This window comes from Seriola dumerili, unplaced genomic scaffold, assembly GCF_002260705.1.
Source record: "Seriola dumerili isolate Sdu_G_001 unplaced genomic scaffold, Sdu_1.0 BDQW01000291.1, whole genome shotgun sequence".
Classification (NCBI taxonomy): domain Eukaryota; kingdom Metazoa; phylum Chordata; class Actinopteri; order Carangiformes; family Carangidae; genus Seriola; species Seriola dumerili.
In genome coordinates, this window is record NW_019174546.1 from 441,994 (window position 1) to 465,605 (window position 23,612).

At 38.6% G+C, this 23,612-nt stretch overlaps 1 protein-coding gene across 1 annotated transcript in view; it reads left to right on the forward strand.

Moving 5' to 3' along the window:
- The first annotated feature begins 7,306 nt into the window (after nucleotides 1–7,306).
- LOC111231111 (zinc finger protein GLIS1-like) overlaps nucleotides 7,307–23,612 on the forward strand; it is a 45,749-nt gene continuing 29,443 nt past the window's right edge. The window contains exon 1 of the mRNA XM_022758110.1: nucleotides 7,307–7,379. The gene's annotated coding sequence lies outside the window, so the exon portion shown is untranslated. The remainder of the gene's footprint in view (nucleotides 7,380–23,612) is intronic.

The window sequence follows — 23,612 nt, forward strand, 5'->3', positions numbered from 1 at the left end:
TTCTAGCTACCGAGCTAACGCAACGCTAACTGGCGATGGCGCAGTAATGGACAGGGATGCTTGTTTTGTTTCACGGAGCGGTCCGAGGGAGCGGGATCAGTCAACTGAGGTATGTTACATAAAGAACATTGCCAACACCGGTGTGACCTGTTAAATTAAACGTACTCACCTGTTGTCTTTGAAAATCAGCCTGTCCTGCCTCCAAAAGCCTCCAGAGATTTGGGCTTTGATTTGTGTTTATCTTTGTTTTTAAATCAGTGCTGGGAAAGTAACTAACTCCATCTACAAAAGTAATGCACTTAAATACAAATTTTAGGTGTTTGCACTTACATCTACATTTTTATAGTCATTAATTTAGCAGACGCTTTTAAACCGAAGCGACTCACAAGTGAGGGGCAACACCAAAGCTTCAGTGCAGTAGGAGACCTTCGTGTAAATACCAAGCACTCTTTCTACTACTTCAATTCAAGAAGTGCAAGATCAGGTAAAGAAGTGCACCAAAAGAGCATAGTAAGTGCTACTTCACTTTTAATGCCATTTTATATTTGCTACCCCACTACAATTTGGAGGGAAATTTTGCTCCACTACATTTATCTAACAGCTTTAATTACCTTAATTAAGAATTTTACATACAAAAAACATTAGAAGAGCTTATAAAATATGATGCTTTGTCATTTCCATGTAAAAATGCCAAACATTTCATGGCTCTCGCTTCTCAAATGTGAGGATTTGCTGCTTTTCCTTTTAATTAATTCTAAACTTTAATTAATTTTGAATAGGCTACTTTTGAAGTGTGGACTGTTGGTTTGGGCTCTTGGTATGTGATGGGCATTTCTCACAATTTTTTTGAATGTTTACAAATGAAATGATCAACGATTAATTAAGAATATATCGGGGAGATGAATCCATAATAAAAATTATAACAATAATCATACTCATGCTAAAATAGGTTAAAAAAATTTGCTCAACATCTACATTAGTAAAACTCTGCTTACACATTAATGCATGAGAAATAACTATCTAGTGATTGTTCTTACATTTATGCAAGTAGCATTTTCAATGCAGGACTTCTACTTGCAACAAAATATTTTTACAGTGTAGTATTAGTAGTTTTAGTGAAGAACATTTGTAAAATGAATGCTATTTCACATGCCACCTGCATTTCTCTTTATACATACAGGCTATGGGACGTGAAGAATTGATCCTGAATCAGATATATTATCAATCAGCCACCAATGCAACACACAGGAGGTTAAAGAAGATTTATACCAAAACATTTTTTTTTTAATATCAGTTTTAGTAATTGATGCACCTGCTGAGAAAATTCACTCATCAAAGTGCAGAGACCGTTTTTAAATAGCTGACATAACATGCAACTAACAGTTAATCAATCTAATATGAGTCACCTTGCAGCTATGATTAACTATGAATAACTGTAGCTGTGACTAATTTCTAAAACCTGAATTTTACAGAGATTTTCTCTGTTTCAATTCTCATTTTCTCATTGTGATACCTGTAGGCACAGAAGCTGACGGATACATTAGACAACTCATTTTCTAAATGGAAACTGTGGATCATAAAAAAGCAACAAAAACCTGCTCATATAAAATAATTGAGTGTGTCTGACTTGGGTAACAGTGGTTATTCTGTCAGTTATTGTCCCATTAAACTTCAAAAGTATTTGATCTTCAAAACACATGTAAATAATATTGTGTTTTAAATATGTGAATGAACATAAAGCGTCAGACCACTGCTGTATTACTGCACTCAGCCAGGAGAGGGTAATGTTGTCATAAAAATGAATGAATCGTGACACTGGGATTAAAGAAAACAGTAAAATTTGGTGGGGTTTAACATTTTTACTCTGATCAGTCCAGTCACAGCGCAACATAAACAGATGAGTGACCATGATGCATCGCTGCTGTGAGGTACACTGAATGATTAGAATCTGAGTATAGCATAAGTGGAAGAAGAAGACGGTTGCATCCATATTATTACAAAGTGTCTTAATGCCTGCACCTGTGTGCTTTTTTCCTCTTTAGCCTCCAGTTGTGCATCGATAAGTGAAAGTTTAATATAACCCTGCGTTAGGAATATGTGTGCATTTCCGCACAGAGGTTCACAAAGTGGACTTATAAAATCTTAGGTGAAAAAAAAAGTTTCTAAAGACATCAGTTAAGGTGACTGTGGAAAATGCTATAAATATAAAAATATAATATAATAATAACTATAGACCCAGAGTACGAGGAGTCTAACCTAAACCGCTCTTGTTTCTGTAGCCTGGGCAAAAGTAACACATTTTCAGAAATCTGCAACATGACTTTTCTTTTCTTTTTTACTTTTTTTTGTTTTCAATACATCAATACAACCTCTATACACACAGGAAATAATGAACAAATGCAACAGGTTTGCAGACAGGTGATCCGCAGAGGTGGGAAACTCACTGAGGACATGTAGTGTACAGGTATAGCAGTGTAGTACGAGGTCAAAACAGTATACAGAAGAACTTTATTATTGGTCATCCATGACCAAGACCAGAGAACGAAACGTGTCGGTCTAATAATAATGTTCTTCTGTATGCTGCAAGTGTTGTTGGAGTTTTTACCTCTTTAGACTTTTTCCTTTTTCCATGCACCTTGGAAGTAGGTGAAATTGTGCCAGAAATCTATACTTTGCTTCTACAGCAGTGTTGTACAAGGGTACAACAGGGTACAAGAGGTTTTTCATGGCAGACATTTTGACTTTGAAAAGCACAGGTGTAACTAATGACAGTAATGATGGATTAGTGTCATTAAATGATGAGAAAGCCATAGGAGTGAGCCAGCATTCATCCATTTATGTTATTAGTACACCTGTGCATTTCCTGTTATAACAGTGGTTGTTCAAAATTATATTAAAATATGGTAGAAGACGAAAAGAAAGAAATGTTTAAAAGAAGAAATCCTAAAACACGAGGAAGGCCACAGGAGAAGCTTAAAGACACTACAGAAATTGTACTGGAGATACACGGTGGGCAGTCGCCTCTGTTTTGGGGGGATAAACGGTGGACGAGAGAGCGGAGTATGTGGGATCAGCAGCGGTGCGAATGGAGCCCCCCTACCTACACCAGCCAGCGTTGGCCCTGACAGCGGCCCACCAGCAGCCCCAAGACGGACAGACAGAGGCCAATGACAGCCAAGAGAACACAGGTAACATTAGGCCAATAATGTCTCTAATGATTGTTTGAATGACAGAAGTCAAAAGAAAAAAGTTTTACTTTATGAAGATGGTTTTGGTATGCTAACGGTTGAGCCGGTAGTTAGCTCCTAACAATTTAAGATAATAGCATATGCGGAAGCGGCCTACATGTCAACAAACACTACCACTTTGCCTTCAGAATAACGTAGTGCTGTCGGTGTTTATTTTTCTTAGCGGCCCTGTCTTTGGACGGTGTGGCGGAGAGCAGAGGAGGAGAGGCAGTTACTGCGGTCTCTAAAAACTCTTTCACCTTGCATTGCTCTTTCCATAACAACAAATTCACAAACACCGAATTTACGAAGTAAATCTAGTCAGTGGGGCTGCAGCAACTAGTAACTATATTCACTATCAATTAATGTGCTGATTATGTTCTCGATTAATGTTTTGTCCATGAAATGTCAAAATCTTCAGAAAGTATGTTTTGCAAGATCCAAAGATATTCAGTTTACTCTCATTAGACAAAGGAAATTAGCAAATCCTTTAATTTGAAAAGCTGGAACCTGCAAAACAATCAGTCAATCAATCATCAAAATAGCTGCTGATCAATTTTTTTTCACTGACAAACAACGTGTCTGACAGAAATATGTATTATTTGTTTTATTCCTTATCTTATTAATGGTATTATGACCCCTCAGCTCTACATTTGATTTACCCTATGATAAGGTCAAAATGTCTGCAAATTGATATCAGGCGAAACCTTTATTTAAAAAAACAGCTTCATATTAAAAACAATGGATAGAGCACATGTATGTAATAATCATTTCTCTCTTGTTTGCATCATAATGTTTGGAGTTTATTTGTGTTTATTTGAGTTTATCTCCCCCTGCACCAAAGGCCTTTTTCACAGCAGACATTTCAACATGTCACAGTAGGAAAAGCACAGGTGTAACTAATAAAGTTAACGATGGCTGAATTGCTTTTAGCTTCAAGACTCTGGTATTGTTTCATGCTGCCTCGCTGTCACACCATCAGCCCTTACTGGAGACACTTGAATAGAACAGAGCCATTGTTAATGTTATTAGTAACAACTGTGCTCTTCCTCCTATGACAAGTCAGAATGTCTGTGGTGAAAAATGCTTTTTAATATTTCTGAATAACTTAACTGCACCTGAGGAGGGAAAGAGACGGGACGGCAACTAAACGAGACCAATACCAGCTGTTTTCTGTATCTAGTTAGGAGATGAAACCGCTCTACAATTTTTCATGGAGAATATGTTCTTTTGTGAATTGTTTTCGCCCATCTGGTTTTGTTTTCGAGCAGCGTCCCAGAGGACTTGTTTACAGCTCTTTGCATCATCTTGGGAATCAGAAATATAACTCCAACTCTCAGATATACAGATGAAAGGTTTCTCTGCTTGTTTGTGTATTTCTCTCAATCTCAACAATACGAGGTACGGCCAGAGGTTTTACAGGCTATCACATAGTATGTCCAAGTTTTAATGCGGTTGGTGCAAACGTGGAATTATACTTTATGAATGTCAGGGCAAACAGTGATGAGAGGGTAATATTTAGCATTAATTTTTTACCCCTGTAGAAATTGTACTGAGCTGACTACTGCAGAGATACCGTAGGAAATTCTGCAGACCAAAAACCAGACCATGGTCAGTAAAAGGTCGATACTGAGCACCACAAACACACTGAGTACAAGATTATAGGGATACCATAGGAAATAAAAATACCATAAAGTGAAAGAGGACCCATGTGAACCCACTATTAAGCACTAAAGACACTGTTAGTTATTATATAGGAAACATTACAAAACAGGTAATATATATATATTATAATATTAATATATATAATATATATATTTGGCTGACACATGTTTGTCGCAGTTGTAGGCTCAATGTCTTGCTCAAGGACTTTTCAATTTATGTGGACGGGGGGGGGGGGCGGAAATCAACTGCCAAACCTTTGATTAGTGCCTTACTCACTCTTTGAACTAAGCTTCACACATGGCACAATATGACCTCTATTTATTTCAACATGAGGATAGTAGGAAAATGCACAAAAAGGTATCAGGAAGAGGAAGTAAATCACTGTAAATATGACACTGAAGATTAAGAACTTATTAGGAGTTTCTGAAAAATACCATAGTGATAATGAGGGATCAAGATAGACAGTAGATAGATACTCTATTGTAGATCATGTAGATCAACCACACTCATACCATATGGTTGATTATGGTTTGAAGGAATCCTTCATAAAGTCACTGATAGCATATCAGCTGATACTAATACCTAGAGTAGTATTCTGAAAACAGTTCTGACTAAAAGTATAATAAGTCACAAACTGTTGATCATCAGCTTTCCATAGTGAAATCACAGGAGATCAAAATGCTCAAACATATGAACGGATCAGTAAATATCACAAACATCGGCGCATTAAAAATCATTTTAGGATATTCATAGAAAATATAGCAAAACCACAAGTGGTAGAAAAACCATAAAGAAGGGATAAGGCAGGTCCTTTATACATATGTATGTTAATGTGACTAATCTAATTTATGACCATTAAATCTCTATCAGAGGAGAAATCAGACAGCGTCACAAAGACTTTAAAAATCCAACTGGAACATTAGAAATTATAGCACGTATAAAAAGTTACTTTAACTTATCACTGTTGGGAGAAGTACTAAGAGGTATGTTTCTTAAGTAAAAATAGTAACACCATAAGATCTGCACTCAAAATGTTACTCAAGTAAAAGTATTATCAGCATTTAATAATAAAAGTAAAATGCACACATATTATTATATGTATAACTGATGCACTATCTGAAATATTTTTTACGTTGCTTTAAGATGCTAGCCTATGTAATATCTTAATCTCCAAGGTAACTAGTAACTATAGCTGTCAGATAAATGCAGTGGAGTAGAACATACACAATGTTTGTGAAATGTAGTGTATTAGATCCAGGGCCGGATTGACCTCCTAGGGCTCCAGGGTAAATATATGTTGTTGTGCCCCTCTTGACCCCCACTGTAGCCTACTGTACATGGCAGTTTCATTATTTGTCCTGGCACCCAGAAACCTACAAGTGCTCTGGAGCTGAAATGATTAGCTGATTAGTTTATTAGTTGATTGACAGAAAATTAATTGGCAAGATTTTGATAAAAAATCTTTAAGCATGGCAAGAATTCACTGGCTCCTCAAGTGTGAATATAACTCAGTTTTCTAGTAGATTCAACATCTTTGTGTTTTTGACTGTGAGTAAAAAACAACTATTTGTATTGGTAATATCTTGGGCTTTAGGGAATAATGATTGGCATTTTTCTCTATCTTCTGACACTTTATATACTGAACAATTGGATACTGTTATGATGGAAAACTTCTATCATGATTGATGTTTTCTGTGTGTTACTGACTTGACACAGAAAAGACTGAAGCTATTTGATAAAACAAAGTGTTTAAATAAATGAGCTTGATATAAACTAAAACAATCCAGGTGTTAATGGCAGATTTTGGTGGATGGAGGATCTATCATATCAGTGGTTCCATTTCTAACTGTAATCTCTAGAGACAGTTGTGTGTGAAAATCCCACGAGATCAGCAGTTTTAGAAAAACTCAAACCAGCCCATCTGGCACCAACATCATGTCACGGTCAAAGTCACTGAGATCACATGTTTTCCCCATCATGATGTTTGAAATGAACATTGACCAAAGCTCCTGACTTGTATCTGCACGATTTTATGCACTGCTGGTTGTTGGGTTTGAGAGTCTTTAAAACAAAACGTAATCAGTTTTCTTCAGAGCTGTGCATGCTAAGAAGGGTTGTATCATTTCTCAAAAACAGAGTTGTGTGAGTGAATATTTGTTAGAGTGCCCCAGGACATTTGCCAAAAAGTGGCCCAGTTTTGCTGAACCCACCCCTCAGTAAAACAACATATGTGGGTTACACTTATAAAAAGCGTCGTTAAGTCCCACAGACACCTACATTGAGTGAACACTGTAAATTGGCTGCATCCCATCTCCTGTTTAATAAGAAAAAAAGCGCGTGCGTGTCCCTGCGTGCGCGCGCGTCCAGCAAAGCAGATGCAGCCAGTGAGCTCGCGGTGCGGAGACAGTGGGGAAGCACAATCCGCGTGCAGCCAGCGCGAGGCAAAGACCTACCAACAAGCAGTGAACTATGACTGAACACAAAACGGTAAGAACAGCGCTCCAAATGTAACTTGTAATGTGTGTGTTTTTTAAATGTTTTAAATGACCTGTCGTGACGAGAATCACGTTAGCGTGTGATTTATGTTTTGTTATAGTTGTGAAAGATCGCAGGAGTCGTCCTCATGCAGATTGAATGGTTTTATTAATTAGTTAGATCAACACTAAATTAGCTGAAATGACTTTTGTCTTTGGACATTGATATAATACATCACTGTTAATGTTGGAAAGCTGTCTCAGAATGACTCCAGCTGAGACATGAACCATTGTTTGCTGGATGGAAGATGTGCAGTCATGACTTAAAACACTAACTTGTCAAGAGTTTATGATAAATGAGGAAAGAAATCTCCCTAGACAGAAAAAAAACACTTGGACAAACTTCCACCTTTTGTTGGGCTAAGAAATGCTATTATCAGCTCTAATTTTACCTCTCTATCTTGGATTACACAATAACTTGTTTTTATTGTGCAACAAGGATTTGAGGAAGGCAATTAATAGACATGCTGCTATATAGCGCAGTGAACTCTTACCCAAATGGTTCCCTGTGATATTTTTCCCTCTTATTACTTATGGGACTCTTCCTTTCCACTCCTCTGCAGTGCACTGATTTATGTAATGTAGCTGGAATGAAAAGTGCTGCGCAGGGGGTGGAAATCTGGCTTACTGAGAGTCAAACAGATGAGGAGGCTTGTTTTAATCATTAGTCTCATGGTATCACTGACATGAAGCTTGTGCAGGGGAATCAGGGTTTATACTCGCAGGCATCGGCCAGTGTTCCCATTGCACAGAGGTGTGTGCAACGAGGGTTGAAACGCAGTTAATTTTATTATTTACCCCATTTAATCTTATACATGTGACTATTAAAGCTGCAATAAACCAGATTTGTACTGTTCCGTAAAGCACAAAATTACCTTAACATGCCTTTGGGAGGTTGATCAGGTTGTTGATCAATAGCAATGACTCACAGATTATTTTACCAGATGCTCAGATTGTTTGTTCAAGTGCTCAGATGGAGCATGGCGCTACGAGCGAGAGACAGAACTGAGCCAAGATTTGTTTCGCCCTAAAATATTTGTTTGCCCTGGCAGTGTATGTTCGCCTCGATTTCACATCAGGGGGAAGAAAATAACAAAAGCATTTCTCTATGAGTGGATTGTTTTCCTATCGCTGACTTCTCAAAATGTAAACAACGGTTTCAAAATATGTCATTTGGTTACAAGTGAAAGTATGAACCCCAAAGCTGGAGCCATTGATTCTACAAGAGGTTGTGAGGCTTAACATTACTTGTCATTTCTTAAGTGGTTTGCCACAGCATGTATTTACCGTATGTGGCAAAATAAATGAATAACAAAAAAAAAAAAAACGGGTGAAATGAGGCCATGCTGCCAGGGAAAGGACTGATTCCTAAGGAATACAAATTTTTAAAAAGCGTGACAGTAAATTCTGGCCTTGGAAACAGGCTGACAAACTCAAGTCTCTCAACTCAAGGTCCACTTATTCTGGGGCTTTCAATCATGTCACATGGTCTTCATCAGGTCTTCACTTCTTGTCAATGTAGGTTAAAAGTTGACAACATAACAGTTCATCTCTGGCCTTGGAAACAGCAGCCGACAAAACAAACCTCTTCCGTGACATGGTCAAAGTGGATCTTGAGTAATTGGAGAGAAATTAGAGTAAATCACCTAAATATTAAAACAAAAGTGTTTCCATACAAGACTTATACAAATGCAAATACTACGTCACCTCACTTTCTTGCTTTATTTCTGTCTCCATTTAAAAGGAGTAGTTGGACATTTTGTGCTTATTCACCGTCCTGCCGAGAGTTAGATGAAAAGATCAGCACCACCCTCGTCTTCATCAGCCAGCGGCCAGTTAGCTTAGCACAAAGTCTGGAAACAGCAGGAAACAGCTAGACTGTCTCAAGAAATGTCTAAAGTAATTAGCGTAAAAGCATGATGGAAACAGCTGTTGATCCAAAACATCTGTCGAATTTGATCAAATTTTGAGCAGCATTTAGATGGAAACAACAAATTACTAGGGTTAGGGTTAGGGTTAATCCTAACCCTAAACTACTGCAATTCCCTCTGGTGGCCAGTAGAGATCATTTAAAGTCATAGCTTTGTTGCTCTTTAATACTCATGTTTACATTACGTAGAGCAAGATGACCTAATGTATTTAATTAAGAGTTCAGAGTCACTGAGAAACTCTGATCATATGGGACTTATTAGTGTTAGGCAAGAAACTAATTTGCTTTCTGTTACATAAATATTTGTTACCATGTCTCTAAAAAAACAGCCTGGAGTCTGAATTTGTCACATCCGATCTCTTGCTAGTTTGAACTGTTGTTTTATGACAGTTGAGCCTGTGTTCCTAGCATGCTGATGAAATGCTTCATCACTTGTTTTTCTCAGCCGCCCGCTCCCTACATGCCTTTCACGGACATTAACAGTGATTGCCCTACAAGCAGAGCTCATTTTGGTTTGGTTCAGAAATGTTATTCCTGGCCAGAGGTGCGTGCTCTTTTGCAACACCCAAGGGTGACACAGCTGGGTAATACGACCCGCTGCGAGTATTGGAGGTAACTGTTTCAACATTGTTCCTGGTGTGTATTAACTGCAGGCCAATGTCTTTTTAAATCATGTTTACTTGGGAAATTATTACAACTCCCCAAACTTTTCTTCTTAGCACAGTCCAATGAATTAGTGGGATTATAAAAGTTCCAGTTAATACATGGAGGGCAGTTTATCTCTACATGATGATTATAAACTCCAGATTCTTGCTTGGGGTTATTCTCACATCTCACAGTACATGAATGGAAAACAAATGTATTAGGGAAATGTGTGCGTGCATGCTTGCGTGCGTGCATGCGTGTGTTTAGCCTGTTTGGTTTAGATTTTAATCCATATTTAGCTGCAGGCAAACCCTCCTTCTTCGTCTTAGTTAAATGATTCATTGACTCAGTTTTGGATAGTCATCATATCTTTTTATTAAAGTAGCTATCCCACAATGTAAAGGTGAGATGTGTGTAAAAATCTATGTGATGGCTTGTAAATGTAGCGTAATATAAACAAAGAGTACCAATTTCTAGATAACTAAGTGTGAAACCCCATGTGCTTATTAATGGTTTACCAACATTTATAACTGCATTATTACTTAACAGACATGTTATTACCGATACATTTTATTTAAACACCGCACCCTGACACATCAAAGTCTTTTATTCAACCCCACACAATGGGAATTTAACTTAAAAAATGTAATAAAAACGACTCCTTCCATCAACATTTCACATTTATTGTACTGTTCTCTCTATATTTGTACTGTTTTAACTAATGCACACAGATCAACAACCAGTCAAAATCTGTTGCTGTATCTCATCTCAGATATTTCAGTCAGTGCATTCACATGTAATACACTGTGTACTCAGTATACCGATTGCTGTGGTGCATGAATTTTGACAGGCTAGTGTTGTCCCAAATCAAACACTGCCATTGTGCTCTCACCGGAAATGACGATCGCAACATGTGACTGCGATTGTCACCCACCTGCCGGCTGCTTTGCTTACTTGAGTTAACTTGAACCTTTTAATTTCTGTGTCACGCGACAAGGAAATTAAGCAGCCATTGGCGCCAACAACGTATTCTCTTTCCTCGGCAATTTTGACAAAACACTGATAATCCCTCCCCTTCCAGTGTGTGGCCAAGATGGCGACCATTGAGGATGATAAGTGTCCATCATTTTACACTCAAATTTTTCATCGTTTTGATTTCACCATCTGGGTACTTGCACTGCATGTTGCCGTACTCGTCAGTGTGACCACACTAATGCTCTCAAAATAGAGCGTGTGAGTTATGAAGTAAACGAATTGAGACACAGCATATGTGTAAGTTAATAAATGTTACTACCATAATAAGTGTGTAGTTGCAAATGTTAATAAACAGCTTATAAAAGGATTTTAGTCCAGAAGAGAAGTGATCAAACAGTCCATTAGACAGGTCTCTCTATTGAATTTAAGAGCTAAAAACACGGTGTTGTGCCACAACCTGGCAACCCAAAAGTTATGACTGATCAAAAAAGTATTAGTAATTTGTTTATTACAGCTCATAAACCCTTTATTAATAGTTGCTTATGAGAAAGTATAAGAGAAGTAAAACCAAAACAATGATCCAAAATAGACCAGAATACTTCAGAGTTGAGTTGACCTGCAGAGCTGCTTATATTTCACTGCTCGTGTGTCTCTACAAGTGACCGTTCACATAACACATAGTCATTTCATCTATTTCAAATATAAAAATGTTTAGTGCAGCTTTAAAATAGAGAGATGCACCTCTGCAGGTTAAGACAACTTCTTGACACAGTTGAATCCAACCTTATAAAACTGTTGTTTTTTCTTTGCTCCTTAAAAGTTTATAGCCTCGAAATGAAGACACAAGGCTTTTATAAAGGATAACACAATAAAGCTAATTAGTTTTGAGGTCCACTAAGAGGTCCTCAGTGGGAGGCTGGAGTTGCAGCAGCAGAGTTTGATTAAATCAATACAGCAGCGATATTGCAGCATACATATTGCTAAATAAACCCACCAACAAAGAGGAATTGTCTAAGAAAAATTAGATTATGTCAAATTAAAAGTATACTTCTTACAGGGCGTGTAGCCACAGCCAGTAGCAACAACATGCACTGCTTTTGCATGAGTTTGTCTTGGGACGCGTACACTAAAGAGAGGACCAGACTATGTAGAGGGAGTTGTTGCTATAAAGTTTAAATATTATTACTGGGAGTCACCTAAGACTAACATACAAGCATAACAAATATAGCAGTTAAATTGAAAAGATCTGTCAAGATTAATGACGCTTCGCAGAATCGGCGAAGCAGACGTGCACACAGGTTTCGCTCGTTTCATCTGCTCCCAGAGGAAAACAAATTTACATTTCAAAGTTTCAGGTCAAAAATCTCGAAGAGGAGTTTCAGAGGGTTTGGAGGCACGGCTGGAAACACAGGGAGACATGTTGAACGTGAGCTGATCGTTGGTTTGTGTTGTTCAGAGTTGTTTTGGCATGAGTACATGTTGTAAAGTTACAAACACAACCTGGACCAAGGGTGTGTTTACAGTTTTGTCAAATTTTCTAATAAGCTTCTTTCTTTTTTTTTTTTTCTTCCTTACTGTACTCTCTTGGCTTCGTTTGCTCCCCTCCCGTCCCAAATGTATTTGCAATTTGATTCCAGAAATTTCACAGTCCAGTGGAGAAAGCTATTATTTTCTAGCAGTGGTATGACTCAAAAATCTGGACCCTGTACATCTGCAGCCTCATCGGACCCCTGCCCCTTTTTATACATCCATTTCCATGCCTGTACAAATAACTCAATCAACAAGTAAACACATTATCAGTGTAATCAGTAGTTAGTGTTTATAATACAATTAGAAAGTATTCTGTTGCAGTTTTTTAGTTCATCATTATACCTCAACTTAAGACAAAGGTGACAAGCCATTTAAGTGTAACCCTTACACTAAAGCTGCCTCTTCAGGAGTGCATGTTGGATTTCAATTCAAGAAACTTTATTTGTCCCCAGGGGGAAATTTAAAAGGCACATAGAGTAGACGTAAAAAACACACTCTCTCACACACACACACACACACACACAAAACAAAAAAAACAAACCATTGCGAGACAAACTATACACATAAAGAAAAAACGCAATAATGACATGAAAAACAATATTAGTGCAAAAAAAAAATCAACAACGGTGCAAAAACAATAACCTGTTGCTTTGGAAACCAACTCCCCCCCGCACCTTTCCGATGTCAGATTTGTGGTGGGATGTACCAGCATTTCAGCCAGTGATTGGCCAGTTGTGCAGAGGTGAGAAATGAGCTTTGCACTTCTCTCTGTAGCTTTGTTTTTTTTTTTTTCACATTATTTGCACAGCTATTTCTGTCGCTCTCTGCGTGACATCCACGTGCAACACAGATTTATTTTTGGGGGGGGGGGTCAGAATATAATTTAAAAGATATCATCGCCCCCCCCCCCGCCCCCCCCTCCCCCCCCCCTTTATATGACGGCCCTGGGTTTTCACTCCAACCATAAACACTTTTGATCCACAATGCGGTCGGAGAACACGTCTTACAAACCAGTTCTGATCGAGCACAAACCGACCCTGAGAAGGGATTTCTGTGTTACTGTGCCAGCCCAGTTTGTTGCAACATACAGACAGCAGAACAGCAGCATGACACAACACAGTTTGGTGTTTGTGTTGCAAATCTCTGCTCTACTCCCAAATTTCTGCTTGAAATGTCTTTTAGCAGCAACTTTATGAGTTCACCTTGTGTGACATCATCAGTAACATGAGAGTATCTGATAATAGACCTGCAGCTGATTCACTCCCTGAGCCCGTTTATACGTAGAAAATAGGAGAGCTGTTCAATCTAAGTATAAATGCATCCAAGAAGCATTGAAGAAGGACTGAAATCCGGTTGCTTGAACTACTTCTGGAGATGAATTTAGGCGCATTCTATCCCAGATGTTGAAAAAGTTAAAAAACATCCGTCTGTCCAAGTTACATACTTAATCTTTATTCCTCCCATAGTGTCACCAAGTCTGTATTCTGTGGAAATAGCTGCTCACTGATCTTCTTAACACATCCATAGTCTCTCTCCTCTGTCTTTGTGATGACTGCAGATAAAATTACACTGAAATTAGCAATTAATCTGTGTCCCATTAAACAGTGTACAGGTAAAACGGCTTCAGTGATTTCTACATATATGAGCAAATACAAGGAACACCGAGCTGCTGTAGAGTTTATCTGATCTGTGTGGTTGAGAACGCCGTGAGTTAGAGTCTGTGAAGACGATAAAACTTTTGTCTTGGTCGCAGTTAACAAATATGACCATTCAAGTGTTTATGGTTAGTTAGTTGTTCGCTCACGCTGGATAAGCCGTTGTAGCTAACCTACTAAAGCGCAGTTACCACTTGTCTGGCAGTTACCAAACATCTTGGCCGAATCCAAATGTCCGGACCTCACCGCACTTACAGACTCACCGACTCACCGACTTCACAAACGAGTTTTCGGGAAGTCCATGAGCACTGAGGGTCGTCCAAATCCACCAGACATCACGTCCACGAGGGGCCTCAAGCGGACTTTCTGCTGACCAGAGAGTCCTCTTGGGTTGCAGACTTCACTAGACATAATCCATCCATAGCGATATAGATGGAATGATATGATTAAATAAATCAAAATAATATAATTCGCAATAGACCCTATTCATTTTTTAAGTCACTTGCTTCCTTTTTTTAATTTATTGCTGTTTGTTTTTGTCCATCTACGGTGTCAGAGGCAGTAATATTGCTTAGGTTGCATGAAATAGGCAGTAGTTAATTATTTATTCAACCAACAGGAACACTAAGTACGCTAATAACATAGATCCAAACAGACTTTTAATGCCAGGCTTTTTGAGGACCCGTGTTGCGGCCCTGTTTACTTAGCTTGATTATTCCCCTCACTACGACGCCACTGTCAGCTTGTTTTGCAAAATTTTATTTTCCCATGACATCATATGAGTACTGCATGAAGAGCTGGAAAGTGTTGGTTGATATAGTCTTGACTAATCTATTGGCTAAAATACTCATGAGTCACTAAACACAGGCTATAAAAACCACTAGATGTAAAACATAATCTATTTTCACAAGGTTTCTCAGACTGAATACCACCCAATATTTGTTTGGAAAGACACGTTGGAGTCAGTCAGTACCCACCACACCAGACTCAGTCCATCGGTGAAGAGCTTTAACAGACGTCTAGTGAAACTGCTCCTATTTCAAGACGCTGGCAGGCCGGCCGAGTTCAAGTCGAGTCTATAGGCGGCTGCTAGTCCTGCTGCTGCTGCTGCTGCTGCTGCTGCTTCTGCTTCTGCTGCTGCTGCTGCTGCTGCTGCTGCTGCTGCTGCTGCTGCTGCTGCTGGCCGCCCTGCTGTATCTGGTTCACGGGCTCTGCTCACACTGTCTTGTGGTTTGGACTGAGCCACTGTCATTTCACTGGAATTTCCTGCCATCTGCGCTCAGTCAAAGTTTCTCACAGATTCACACCTGCTTGTAAATGTTTAGGCCTGCCAAGGAGGAGAGGACGGAGGGATAGGTGAGCAGTGATGGGGGAGAGGGAGAGAGAGATCCACACTGTTCCCTTTTGTCTGGAGTTTAGAGATGGTAAAATGAAAAATGACTTGTTTGTAACAGAAATGAGATTCGGTGGAAGACAGAGCTGTTGTTTATGAAGAGACGGAAAGATGAGACGGAGTATTTTAACAACGGCCTAAGAAAATTACTAAAACATATTTACATTTCTGGCATTCCTAAGTCACTTACTGCACATCCATAGTGATGACTGAAGTGGTATTTAGATCCTTCAGTTAAAGTAACAATACATTAGTGTAAAAATACTCTGTTATCTGATAATAGTATCAAGGGTTAAGAAGTCTTGAGTATTTTTTTCTTGCCTGCTGTAGACAGTAACAGAAGCTGTAACTTATTTTCAAATGGTTTAATCCATTCATCGACTCCCTGCTGCTTATCTGGGACCAGCCAAGTCAGCTGAATTGCTTAAATGTTGTATATGTGATATAAATGTCAATAAATTCATGCACTCAGTAAGAAATTGTAGGCTTTATTGTTCCTGCTGGGTTTCAGTCATTCATGATTGTGAAGAAATTGTAATAAATAGCATTCTACAAGTAGTTAAATAAGTTTTATAATAATATGATAAAGTTTTAAATTGGGAAACACAAGTAATTGAAATAAATGTATTCCCTCTCTTGCCAAGATTAAGATGAGGAGATTGATACTAGTCCTGTGTCTGTACAGTAGATATGAAGCTACAGTCATAAATAAATAGTAAATAACAATATTTCCTCTGAGATGTAGTGTAACATTAGTATAATGATGCAGCAAAAGGAAATACTCAAGTAAAGTACCTCAAAAGTGTGTGTGTTTGCATACACTCAACCTTAAAAAGTTTCGAGCTATCTGATGACAGCTCATAACAAGTTTATATAAATAGAAATAACATTTCACCTGCAGTTCCATCTAGTAAAAATAAACTGGCTGTTGTTGACTTGGAGATTCAGTAGTTTTCACATCTCTAAAAATGCTATTTGGACTATTAACTATCTCACCATAGAGGAAGAGTCCCGAGAGGATCACTGCGTCTTAAGTTAATAGCATTTGAAACCTTGTACTAAGATGAAATGCCTGAATTGTGATTCCACAACACATCCTTATTTTGTGCAACATGAGACTGTTATTCACCTGCTCCCACTGAGTTTACTTTGACCCAAACTGCCTCCCCAAATCTGAAAAGTGCCAAAGAATTTCCCTGGCTACAATCACACAACAAACTAGCCCACAGTATTATGGAATCAGGAGTGTTACACATCAGTGTAAATTATCAGATTTATCAAAATATCTGAGGGGATTTTACCACCGCAGACACTGTGAGCGTTTCACAAGGTCTTCATCCCGTCTACGACTTGAGGTCAAACAAGGTCATAGCACACTGAGTCCAAACACTGGAATGTCATGGATCCAGGACTTAGTTAAAGCATTACAACTTTAGAGCAGCTGTTGGAAAAAGTCATTATATAGTTAAGTCCATGCACTGAACAGTTTCAGTCACTAGCACCCTGTTAATTCCAGCATGAGCACCATATAAAGAGCAAAATGAACTAACTCAGTCCACATTTGTTAAAAAATACATTACCTTCTAGCAAAGTCGTGAAGGATCATGGTAATAAAACAGAGCTATTAATGCAAAAACTCCTTAACAACTTGAATGAAAAACAAATGTTGACGTTCTCAAAATTGGTTAATGACCCATTCATAGCAGAATGTGACAGAATTAAACAAACCTAATGATAATTAACTTAAATAAACACCTTTCATGCACCTTTCAGAAAAAAAAAAAAACCTATATGAAAAAAGTGAAGTTTGTGAACTGTTTCACTTCACATGAAAAACCAAACTTCAGATGTGAGTGGAAACATTTCACATATGATGTTTACTATATTATAAAACTGATCAGGTAGTTGATAAAATGTCAGATGGAGTGTCAGAGTGACTGTGGATCTTTTACCTGCTTGGGCGCTTCAGCGATCTCATGTTGTGCTGGAAAATAAACTGCGCATCAATCACTTCCCCTTTTGACATTTTCCATGTGCGGGAGTGCTGTCGTCACTTAGATTAATACATTTATGTGTTAATGTTGTATTTATTTAACTGTTGATGTTACATGTGAATGGGTGTGCGAGTTTAAAACTTGAATCCGTGATCCTTGAAAAGCTTTGGTGAAATCTAGGTGTAGAGCGTGGGAGTTTCTTCCGTCCCGACGTGAGAGAATAAACACGTTATTAAGCTTGAGAGAGCAGGAATTTTGCATCTGGTGCTTTTGAAGAACCGTCCAGGGTAATTATTGTTTTCAGAAAGCCAGAACTGATCAGATTCGATCAGTATTATCTATGTAGGATTGATGCCAATGACTTTTAACACTTTAGGTATTTAGGTTTGATTTGGATCACAGTTTGATTTTCCCCTGCACTGACTGTTCTCTAAGGACCCTAGCTGTCCAGGTAAACCTTGGCCTTGAGGTTATTTGTAATGTAAGCAACACTCCACTGGATATTTTGGCTTTGGTAAAAAGGAAAAAAGCAAAGCAATGAGCTTTGCTTTTTGCTGTCTGCATCATCTCAGCCTCCTCCAGCTGGAGTATCGATATAACCGGGGATGGAAGAGTAATCACCTCCTCTGGTGGGGTGTTGTGGTGCATTCCTCATTTCAGTCTCAAGCTGCGTTTCCACAGTCATCAGTGCTGCTGTCACCTGGACGGACCTCTTCTTTGAGCAGAGCCTCAAAATTTAGACATTTAGAATTTTTGTCATGGCACCGGTGCCGCTTCATCTGCCTTGACTTCGCACTCTTCATGAAGCCGATCACTCACTTGGATGGTGCAGAGATTTTTTGCTTGTTTGGAAAAAACTGTCATCAGCGACTCTTTCACGCTCACCCTCAGCAGACTTGGCTGCAAGAATCAGACTGGCGCGCTGAGCCGTCAGGTTCAGTAACAAGGTGGCAACTTCCAGCCATGAGGCCGTATCCAGACTCCTGGCACGACCTTACTCCCCACAGGTGTTTCTGCACCCACACCGTCCTCTGAGCTCTACTTCAGCATGAAGTAAATGGTCTTTGAAGCCTTCGTGTTTACTGTAGACCTTACGTCATGAAAGTCAACCTCACAAGTTGTTCAGTCTTAATGCTAAAAATCTACACAGGAAGTTAGTTTTACTTATTTCAGTGTAATTCAACTTAAAATTTGTAGTTTGTATCGTATTGATCTCCTGTATGCACTTAATAATTATACAGTAACTTTAGGCATTAATCTAAAGCATAACCTTTATTTATTTTATTTAATCTTTATTAAATCAGCTAGTCTGAGAACAAGAAGCAGTCACAGCAGACAACCAATACTACACAATAGAAGAATCTAAGAAACATAGGAATTAACAATTACATTTACAATAGTCATAAAATACATAAAATAATAAATATTTAAAATCTCCAAGGGAAATGTAAGACTCTGCAGTCCATTACATTTAAATAGTGCATAGTACCTGGAGCCAGTTCTGCCAATATTAGTGCGAACACGAGGGATGTTGGGGGTTAAGTAGTTACTGGATAGTGTACTGTGGATACTAGATTTAAATGAGAGACTTTTGCAGAAGTCTTGCTTTACAATTAACCTAAATCGATCCAGGCATTGGTGTTAATATGTCATTTGTTTGCGTACTACTGACCACAGCTCTGAGTTGTTAAGTCAGTTCAGCATCAATGATTCACATGAATTACTCAGTGTTCAGTTCAGGTTTGGAGGAAAAAAAAAAAGGTATCATTCACCTCTAATAACAACAGTCAGAGTCTTTGTGCAGCTCTCAGTGTCAGGTCAGCAGCTTCAGGTTAGGCCTCTTCCCTCAGTATAAATAAATGTTTCAGGAGGCTCCGTCTTATGATCGCCTTGTTTTAAGTTTCTCAGCTGAAGTCATTCGGCAGCTCGTAAAAGCTGCTAAATTTCTACAGTGGTCAAAGGCGGAACAAAGACAGAACATGTTGCTCAGCTGTTATGCGTATTCATCATTACATACAAAGTACATCATGTTTTTGGAGGGACAAACTCTTCTGGATGTCTTATAACAGTCAGACCATCTTAGTTCGAACAGAGCATCCAGCTGCTCAGCTCACAGCAGGCAGGATGTGTTTGATCCGAAGAGATGACATTTATCTTTTTTGCATTTATTACTTTCTTGACTGTGGAACAAATTTATTTTTGAGTTGTGTTATATAAGTAAGATGCATGCGTTCGCTGCTGTTTCTTCTGGACTGTCTGTCTCACTGAAGAAATTGCAGTTGAGGTGAACGCACAAAATATATAGTTTCTGTCAATATAGGTGATGTGAGTTTGAATAGATGTGTAGCATGTAGTCATTCAATATCTGTGTTAAAGTGCCAAATGCTTTCGAAACCATTCAGTGAGGTTGAGAAATGAGGCTTGAGTCTGTGAAATAACATCACAGTTAGAGCTCAACCGTTTAGCCAAAATGTACGCTGATAGAATATACTGTATCTATAATGAGCTAAAATTGGCAGATTATATTTGTTACGCTGAATATCACTCCAGATTTAATAAAGTTTATATAAGAAGATAGAATGTCCTTAGGCACAGTAGTAAGAAAAGTATTTTTAGGGCCTTTTAAGCTTTGAATGCAGACACAGTAGAGAGAGATAACACGAAATGAGGGAGAGAGAGAGCGAGAGAGACAACAGATATCTCAAATCAGGGATATTGCAGTTAATGGTTGGCTTCTTAATCCAGAAAATCAAAAAAGCAAATTCTACATTCTCTGGAAAGTAGTATCTACATATTGATGTTGGCAATTAAAAGACTTTGTAAAGAGTTTGGAGACTTCGAACCGGACTGGACAGCAGTTGCCTAAAACTTTAGAGAAGCGGTCATTTATCTGCAAGATTACTGGTTTGTTTGAAAAATCATGCCTGGGAAAATTAAATAAGTACCACTCTTCTCTCCCTCTCTCTTCCTTTCTCTTCGGTTCTGACATTCAAATGCGCAGCGTTTGCCAGTGGTCATTCTATAAATTTCCCAGGTGTGAAATGTGTGTAACTTTAACAATTTAAAGCAGGCGGCTGTAAGAAAAGCACAAGTATGCTCCTTCAATTTCCTCTGGATAAATAAAGGTTAATGACCTGAAAGTAGAGTAAATTATGATTTATTATCACACCCCAAGCCCACAAAATTGGTTTCACAGGATTAACCTATTTTGAAAACGGAGGCCCTGAGGCACACATTATTAAGAGAAGTGTAAACTCTGACCCTCCTGCCAACTTTCTGTGTTACTGGGATACCAGTCTCTCATGTCTTTTATAAAAACACAAGCGACAGTTGTGAAACGAGTTACGTAATTCAGATGTTTTCTTTTATGCACAGCCAGCCACATTCATGAGATTTTGTCCTCTTGCAAACATATTGTCTTAACCTGAAATATACTGCACCTGTGGGTATTTCTACCCCCAAAAACTGTCCCTATGTATTTTTTAAATCCAGGAACTACGATTTACGACACTTATTTTCCCTCTCAAGTCCAAAAAACTCATATGATTTAGATAAAAAAGTAATAAAAAAGCAGTATCAGGATTTCAAATCAGACCTCAGACCTATCTTTAAATGAATGATGCTAATTCCATATGGCCCAGTGATCTTATTTTGGTCATGATTTGATAGTAACTTCCTGCTCAAAAGCAATGACCTGACATGTTAAGAAATACAGAATTAAATGCTGCACAAACAATAAAGACAGGGTGTCTCCTCCTACATACTCTGAATAATAGATAATGAAATCTTTGCAAAAAGTGCTCGCAGTTTATTCATTAAACATTTTTTGGACAAATATTTAATATTAACCAATGCCTCCTTTCAAAATTCTTCATTAAAACATGTGACATTATAAATATGGCTAATGTGTTAGCAAACAGTTACCATACTACACATAGAGCAATGTTCACAGAGAAATACACATAGACTGCATTTAGAAACTGTGACTTAAAATGAGCCGTCAGGACTTCTGTAACTTGTGATGTCACAACGAAGCGGTCACCACCCTCAGCCATCCCCCAAGCCCCGCCCACCTGGACCCACCATCTAGCCTTGCAGGACTTGGTTTCTCTGAGTGTTTACCTGAAATCTGCTATATTTTTATTGGATCACTCAGAAAACAATCAGTCAATCAGAAGAGAGGGTTTAGCACTTCCTCTCTTCTGATTGGCTCACCGACCTGTTGTTACTGGAGCTCGAGAGAGAGAAGCCTGAGAGAGGAGATTTTAAACTACATTGAGATGGTTTTTGGTTTTTAAAACCACAAATATATCTTCTTACGGATATCATGACCTCAAATAAAACACAGACTCTCCTTTTCGCTCTGTTTTGGTCTGCACTAACTCCTGAGGGAAATATCTGGCTCTTTAGCTGCTAAATGCTCCACTATGTTCACCAGCTAGTTGTTGTGGTTCATCAGAGCTTTTTCACCAGTGAGAGTGAACCAAAACAGTGAATTTACAGGAAGTGAAACCAAAACAACGAGCTGAAACACGTTTAAATGGACCGTAGAGCTCAGGGGAACTAAAGTTGGTTGATAAGTCTTTGTCGGCGCTTCACTATGGGCGATCCCTTTCACATTACACCCAGTCATGTGATTTGTTGTTAATATAAAAATATTGATTAGTGCAACTTTAAAAGCAGGAGCAGCAGGAGTGACCAGCTGTTCACAATGAGACACTGTATATTTTCATGAAACATGCTTCAAATTCATCTGTATAAATGAAGTTTATATAGAAACATAGTGACAGAATCTAATATTTGCCTGTTTCAGCTAAAGGAGTCAGTGTTTACATGAGTCTGTGTTACTGTCAATCCACTCTGATGCCTGTATAACAACACTGAGGATTATTTAGGAAGAATGGGATTAGGCAACTGCATTTCGTCTGTGTACTCACATCTATCATTTCAATAAGGATCTGTTTCCCATGTTCCAGTTGAACCAAAAAGCACGAAAAAAAGTTTGTAATTCAAGAACCAAAGTGCTTATTGTTGAGACAAGTACACATTTGCTTGTCCTGAAACGCCACAGCTGTGTTTAGCTAACCTCAGCGAGTGAGTCTTTAAAAGACACCACATGAGATGGGCCTGCTATTTTATAAAGTTTGCTGGCTCAGTTGAGGCTTTGTGGGACACTTTTCTTAGTTTTACAGTCTGACTCTTCTTTCTGGATTAGGACCAAAGTGGTTTTTGCGAACAGACACTGCTAAAAAAAACAAACAAAAAAAACCCAAACTTTTTGCTATATTTTCTGCTTTGCTAAATTCATGACAGAGTGGATGTTTACATGCAGATAGTGCCACGGTGTTTAGATAGAGATTTATTCTAGATTTATTCTTATTAGGCCTATTCTTAGACTGTAGTGAAGCCAGTATTTAGTTTGTATCTGAAATCCCACAGTTTGCCCTCAAAACTCTAATATTGGTTTTAGCTCTTAAAGCCAACAGGTACTAGGTTGCAATTATTATATTTAAAACATACCAAACCACAAGTATCATTAATCCCGTTCAACCCGTTGACACACAGACACATTGCAACCTCTCTAATTAAGATTCAACCACAGTTCCCATGACTGCTCTGCTACATGACTCTGGTGGGGGGAACTCCAGCGATTTACGGGAAGAATCATAAAACTGTAAACCAGACTATACCAGGAAACTATGGGCTTGAACCTACACTTAGTGAGTCCTTTGTCAGCTAATATAACTACAGAGGTGAACTTACTCATCCTCTTAGCTGAGTGAGTTTCTGGCTTGTAAAGTAACTATCCGCATAAAAAATCCCATTGAATCTTTCCGATGACTAATTACACATGGCAGAGATCCTGTTGTAAATTAGATCATCAATATCTGGCAGATGGCAGACAACAGTGGAAATCAAGTCTATTCCTATTAACACTCAAGGACTTTTGCACAGTGGAGCTACTGTATATATGTGACAGGGGCGGGCGGGGGAGGGGGACTCCTGTTTGACCCACCATTTTCCAGCCTCCCTGTCCTGCATCACAAGCTAGCAGAGAGATGTG